Here is a 7,681-nt window from a genome sequence, read left to right on the forward strand (position 1 = left end):
AGCTGGAGAGGTGGAGGCAGCTGCAGGGGAACTGTGGGAAACACACTCTGCTGAGGGCCAGAGTGGAACCTCAGAGTGAGGGCAGCAACTTGGGCTTAAGTGGAGTGTGGCTCAGGTCTTCCTCAGCACCAACGCTGGTCTTATCAGACAGCATGGGAAAGCAGCTGGAATACAGACTGCAGGCGATCTTGAAGTCTACCTAAAAAAAACAGCAGACACTACTGAAGGCGGACTCCGAAGAATGCGGGTGGCAGAAACTCAGCAGCACCTGAAGGAGACCGAGAGTCAGCGCACCCAAGGCTAACACCTAGCCAGACTGAACCTTGAACCTAGAACACAAACTTGCTAGCAGATCTTCTGAGTATCGCCCTCTTGGGTCTACTCTTGTTTACTCTGCAGATCCTGGCATCTGGTGACTTCAGCTGGGAGGAACAGATAAACATGACGTAAAATGACTTATTTGCCTTCATGACTCTTCCCAATTCTTTAAATTATCCTACCTAGCCATTTAATTATTTTGCTTAGACAGTAATTTTATTCTCTCCTAGCAAAGTTGGAGGTTTCATAAGCCTGGAAAAAATGCAGCACTTAAATGCTATTAGGTAGTTAGGTCATTAAAAATGAGAGTAAAGGAAGCCTACGGTTTTAACAACGACAACAACAACAACAAAAAAAAACAGCTTTGCAAGTATGTATAGTGTTCAACAGATCCTTGGCAACTTCTCACGGACATCTGGCCTGAGTCTCCTGATGCCTCAGGACACTTTCTCACCCCGCAGTCTCCCAAATCTAGAGTCTTTACCCAGCCTGTCAACTTCTAGCTTTGCTTGGGCTGGAATCTCTTATGACCCTTGAAATGTCTAAATCCAAGTCTTACATTCAGTGACATCACTGCTTCATGCGACACTTTAGAAGAAAACTTATTTCATTCCCTCTCTGGCCAGTGTCCTCCTAGTTTTTCTACCTTTTATTTCCTCCTTCTTGTTTTTTTTTTTTTTTCCCTAGGTTACTTTTCCACTTGCTCCTTGAGTACTGCTGGCTTTCCTAGTTCCATTTTAGATGCTTTGATCCCCTTCCACTTACTCTCAAAACCTATTTTTTCAACTACCACCTCTATGTGAAAACTTTGCTGGGAAACTGTAAGCCAGTGAAAATGTCCTGTGTGATCCTCAGTGTCTCCAAAACTGATCTCATTTTTGTAGCTTGCAAATCTCTGTCCTTCTAAAGTCTTTGCCATGGTTACCAATTTGGTATTCACCCAAACTAAATGACCACCCGTCTTTCTAATCTTTTTCCTTGATAACACTCATTCACCAGGCGTTTATAAGTACCTCTTAGTCTAGATTTTCTCCAAAGTCCTTTCTTTAGCCCTAGGATTTGTTAGTCCTTATCCAGATTAGAATTCCCATGGCTTCCTAGCATTTTTCTCTCTGGATCTTGACCTCCTCTGAACTTTTCTCCTTGTAGTCAAGTTAATTTATAAGACAACAAAATAAATCTGTTTGCTATGCATAACACTGATGTTGCTCCAAAAAGAGGTGTCACATAGCAAAGTAAGGAGGGAAGTAAATAAACTATGACTCCTCTCTCAAGAGTCCAGTAGGTTCACATTTGTGTCTCTCTGAGCCTGTGTCTCCCTTCTATTTTCATGTGTCCCTCTGTAGACACACTAATCCTATTACAGGAGGCACATAGTGGAGAAGAACTGCCTAAGCCCCAGTGATAGGTGTCCACTGTTTAACCATCACACACTGGTTCTTCATGTTTAAGAAAAGTCATTTGATTGGTTCAGCAAAATGGATGTGTTAATGTCTCTGTGGGTTATATAACCACCTATTGTCCAATCAGCCATAGCCAAAGACAAACATGTTAGTTTGATTGTTAGCAAGGTTGTGAATAGGCTGGGCACATGGACAGGCCCCATAGAAAGCTATAGACTAAGCAGGTTCCCAAGTCAAGTAAACTGCAGCAATGCTATTAATTATCTGTCTCATGCCTGCATTTTCAACCTAATTCCTATCTCTGATTCTACCTTTGTGCAAAACAACCTTACGGTATCTTGAGTTCTCTATATAGGCTTCATGTGCTTTTAAATTCAACTGTGCTTTTTCCATCTGCCTAGAATTTTTTTTCCTTTCTCCAAACCTACTTCTAAATACCTGAAACCAGTATTTTGCAAAGTACTAGTTGCTCATCAAATTCTGCCTACATGTCACTTCCTCTAATCTTCCGCTAAATTTTCTCCCTAAATTTAGAGACTACATCTTCAGAATCCTCTCATCACCAGGACATGTCTCCACCAGTGATTAATGCACTGTATTGTCCTCTTTTGGTCCCATCTCTCTTCTTACCAGAGAACTGTCCTGCTAATAGAAGATTCAAGTTTCTTTGTTACGTCTTTGGCACCAAGTACAGTTCCTGCACCTTGAATTTTAGTGAGAAGTAAGAGATGAGAAGAGACATAAAGAAAACTGAAAAGAAGAACAGTACAACTGAATTTTTCCCCGTATTTTCAGAGTCAAGCCTTGACTGGGTATTTGCATGCACAATATGCCCTCTGCATGGGCAGATTTGGCCCTCTGAAGTTTCACTGAAATAAACCAGTAATTATGAGATCAATAGGAGGAAAAAACATATAATTGTATTAATCTGCACAAGGGAAACTAACAACATAGGAGTCATACATAAAAGATGAGCATCCAGAAAAGCCAGAGTTCAAATAACTTTCCAAACTGTATAAAGATAAAAAGAGAATTAGAAAGGAAGGAGCTTGACATTTCCTGGAAGATGACTGTGACAAGCTATAGTAGGGGGAAGAGAGAAATGTATGTGAACAAAAGATGTTTTATTATGTAGGCTCTCGGGTAACCTGTCAGAATTGCCCTATGAAGAACAGACGGAAGGTCTGTCCAGGTGGGAGTGTCTTGGGCATGAGGACTTTTAGCCTTTTCTTTTTAACATCCAGTGGTTAATATTTGTTGTTTATTGAAAGTTCATAGCAAATGTATTCCTTCTGAGAAGGAAGCTCCTCTCTGCTCTTCCGGGGGAAAAAAAGATTAAGAGATGTGTGGGGTGGGGAAGTACGAAGAGAAACTAGAAGTTGTTTGATAGCTTAAAGTTGCTGTATTTTGGAGTTTGGAGGTATCATTTTCGGAGCCCACTGCTATGGAAAGCAAATGTCTGGCAATACAGTTCATTGGAAGAATGCTTGACTAGCATGTAAAAGGCCTGAGTCCAGTTCCCAACATGGCCAAAACAAAAAGACAAAATAAATATAAATGTCTAACCAGTGGCTGAGTTACAGTCTGCATGTCTAGTTCTACCCTTTCTTTTCTAGCCAGGCTTGTGCACTTTTCCTATCCTTCTGTGACTCCCTTGCTCTATTCTATAAGACATCCATACATCACATTCACAGAGAGACTTCTGGCCCTCTTCTCAAAAAAAGATTTCTTGGCTTTTTCTCTCAAGATCCCCATGGTCAAGCTTCTGCTGCTTCTTTTCCTCACATGTGCCTTGTCTTGTTGGACATCCTGAAGCAATGGCTTTACCTTCCATGCCTGTTAAGTCCCTTGTTTCTGGTGGACTTACATCCGACAGCGAACTTCGGATCAGGGACTAAATTTACCTTATATTATATCTTCACATTTTAGCATTGAGCTTGGAAGATCACACTCAGCCGAGAAATGGTATCTGCTGCTTTTATTACCATTTTCCCAATTTAATGCAGATATTCAGATTATGTGCCTTCCTCTTGCTCTCCCAGCCATCAGTAACTACCATATCGAGGCAGCCAACAGGCACATGTATTTGCCGAAAGAGGATTGCTTGACCCAAATCCCTTTCAACTGAAGAAAAAGATAACAAAGTGAAAACTACTAAGTAGATCTGTTATGAAACCAGCAGTCAGAAGGCCCTCCTGGTTCAAAAAAAAACTATATTTGAGCTTTGTACTCCTGGAATGGTCTCTTATGAGCCATTTCCCTCCAATTCACAGTGGCAAAATTTGAATTGGGTTTTGTTCCTTCCTAAATCATTCCCTCTGCTTATAGTTCTCTGTTTTAGCTCCCTCTACTGACACTTTCTTCTGCTTTGCCTTGCATAATTAGCCAAGCAGAAAGCATCCATCTGATATTTGTCAACATGGCTGAATGCCAGGAGCTCCATGCAAGTAATTTCTATGCTTTTTTTTTTTTTACAGGCCCAATAACCATAAGAAGACTAAGGTTTTATGAATAAGAGACTTTGTCTAAGTTCATCTGGGCTGCTGTCTTAAAAATACCACAAAATGGGTGGCTTGAAAACTTTTATTTCTCTGAATTCTTGATTCTAGGAAGACCAAAATCAAGCTTTAGCAGATTCAGTGCCTGAGAAGGGCTTTCTTCCTTGCTCATAAACAAACTTCTTCACTGGGCCCTCACAAGGCAAAAGAGATAATTTCCCAAGGTCTCCTTTTAAAAGCTCTAATCCATTCAAGAGGGAGCTACTATTGTGACCTCATCACCTCCACAAAGTCCTCACCTTCTAATTAACGCCACAATCTGAGGAGTTTGGGTTTCAACATATTAACTGGAGCAAGACACAAATATTTAGTCCATGACAATCCTAGTTTTTACTTTTGTGTGACCACTTCTTTAGAGTGAGACAGACCTAGGGCAGTGAACTAAAATTCCTGTTGGTGATTATCACAGTTAGGCAGGACACTATACCAAATCTCACTGGATTTATGATTTGTACTGAGTAACTACTTCAAGGACAATGACACACAGTGTAGGAACTATTGTCATTCTCATTATTGATTGTGAAAAATTGTTTTGTGTTTTCGCAAAATAAAAAAGGGAATCCAAGGCCAGGGATTTAGCTCAGTGGTTCTGCTGAGTGCCTTGCAAGCACAAGGACCTGAGTTCAATCCCCAGCACCAAAAAAAAAAAAAAAAGGGAATCCAAAGGTTAATTTAGACAAGCAAAAAATCTAGAAGTCAAAATCTCCTAAAGGTAAAATGTGAGGTTTTTTTCAGAATCAATGTTTTATTAATCTCTAAAGTCACTTCTTCATCTGATGGTCATTCTCTGCGTCTGATAAAAAGTCAAAAATACTCAGTGGTAAACATTAGTTTTCAAAAAGCATTAAATGAATGGAAAGAGGAATGGATAAGAAAGTAAAAGATAGAAAGCCAGGAAAACACATACCGAGGAAGCAGCTCTGGGAAGAAGCAGAGTGGTATGGACGGGCTCCCAGATGCGCCCCCAAGGCTCGCGTGTCTGAGGCCCCAGGGTGGTAGCCTGGAGGCGCTGTGGATCTTCAAGTGATGGGGTCTGGGGTGGGGCAGGGGAACCTAAGACAACTGGGGTGCTGCCTAATGGAGGGATTAGGAAAGAGGCAGTCTGCTGGCAGGCCTGGAGAAGAGTTGTTATCAAAGCCTGAGGTGGGCCCCCACTCTGGTTTCTGGTTTCCTTCTCTGAGTGAGATGAGATCCCCTGCTGCGACACCCACTCTCCTGTTACTATCCCATTTGATTCGGCACGGCCAACAGAGTCCTTACCAGAACCGAGCCAATGCAGGCCCTGTGCCCTTGACTCTCCAAACTGTGAGCCAAATAATCCTGTCAACTTTATAAAGATAACTGCCTCAGCTACACCATTACAGTGATAACCAGCTGGCTAATACATAAAAATAATAAGAAAATGGCACTATGTCTAAGCAATCAGTATTTCAGAAGAAGTTAAAGGAGTCATAGGGGAAAAGTTAAGCATACTGAATGCTGGAAAAGATGCAGATATTGACATACACATTTTTTCCATGGATTTCTTTCCTTACTCTTCAGGGCCACACAACTAAAGCTATATTCTAAAGCACTTTAACACTTCACCAAGTTACCAGATGCTACTAAAATAATAAGAATATAAATAACTGATGTAATGCCGCCTAAAATTAAACTATTTTTCAAACTAAACTAAAACAGTAAAAAAAAAATGTAGACAAATTTAAGAGACATCAAGAAATTTAATTATTAGTGTCCCAAAGCTGAAGAAAAAAATTGAACATTTCAAGTCCAATTCTTGCCCTTCTTTCTTGCTCAATATCTCATCTTCATATGGTCACTTATTTACCCATGACTGAAATTAATAATTCTCCCCTATAATGGCTTATTGAGCAAAATTAAATCTCATTGAGCATATGTGTCTCCATCTGTTTATAGAAGGAATATATTTAGTATCTTTAAAAATGTTAGAAAATATGAACACATTATGATTAGCAAATATTGTACCGAAACTTCACCATTGAGTGAAAGCATTCCATGAATGCCCTCAATTTCTTATCATGCTTTGAAGAGATCTCTGAGCTCCATTATAGGGGCGACTGCATCTGGCTCCAGGCTCCAGCTGTCCTGTAGATGGTGTGGTGAAGGCCCTCAGGTAAGATAAACTGCAAATATTAATGCCACGGTCACCCACACACAGCCATCCTAGCAAAGGCAATTGATTTTCTGCTGCCTTATTGAGCCACTAATACCCTTATTATTGCAATTACCCCAACGACTCAATTGAGATGAACACTAAAATCAGTGTTCTAAGTTGTCCAGCTGTCCTGTAGATGGTGTGGTGAAGGCCCTCAGGTAAGATAAACTGCAAATATTAATGCCACGGTCACCCACACACAGCCATCCTAGCAAAGGCAATTGATTTTCTGCTGCCTTATTGAGCCACTAATACCCTTATTATTGCAATTACCCCAACGACTCAATTGAGATGAACACTAAAATCAGTGTTCTAAGTTGCTTATCGTTTCTTTTATATTCAACCTTTTACTGCCTATGAGAACATTTTCTTAATATAAAATTTGACACCTAAATCAACATGCTCCAAATGTAAAATAAAGAATTACTTTTGTACTGCAGATTACTTTAAAATGGTTCTTCATGGCATAAATTTATTTAGCTTTCATTTTATTTTATTCCTCGCACAGTAAAGTGATATTTCCAAATTGGTTTTTGGAAAACAACTCTCTTTGCGTCATTCACATTTCTACGTTTTAAAAAGGAAACACTGTCTTTGCTGGAGGCTATCTTTTCAAGGTTACTTTGTATTGCAAGCCACCCTGAAAATAGACATAGTCCCCTTCTAGAGCAAAGGAAAAGTTTGCTTACACCTTTGGAAGTTAAATATAGTGTCTCTTTCTACAATAACTGTCATGGATACATACCATAGAGTATTATTATGATACCTTCTAAGCAAAATAGACTAACCATTCATTACAAAAGATTTGGATTTTCTAAGGTCAACATTCTGTCTTCCAACACAACCTGCTATATAATCAGGTGTCACCTGGCCCTCTTCGTGTTACCTTTTGAGATTAGGGCTGAAAGAAGTGGCTGAAGAGAGTACTGATATTCTGAATACTGTTAATTCTGAGTACAATAAAATATTTTGTCTCTAATACAAGAGTCTCACTCCTTCAAGGATCTAGAACATGCCAGGATATTAGCTTGTAATTCAGGTACAATATTAAATAGTTTAAAATTCCTGACATTATTTTTACAGAGAACATTAAATATAAAAGTGTAAATGATACGAACTTCAAAAGCACTTTACTAGAGTATGTGAAGATTACTATTAAAATCAGATTCTATCATATTGTAGTCCCTAAAAATAGCTCTATTTTGGAGTTCCATATTGGATTAAAT

This window comes from Fukomys damarensis, unplaced genomic scaffold (assembly GCF_012274545.1).
Source record: "Fukomys damarensis isolate Sample0158 unplaced genomic scaffold, DMR_v1.0_HiC HiC_scaffold_18, whole genome shotgun sequence".
Taxonomy (NCBI): Eukaryota; Metazoa; Chordata; class Mammalia; order Rodentia; family Bathyergidae; genus Fukomys; species Fukomys damarensis.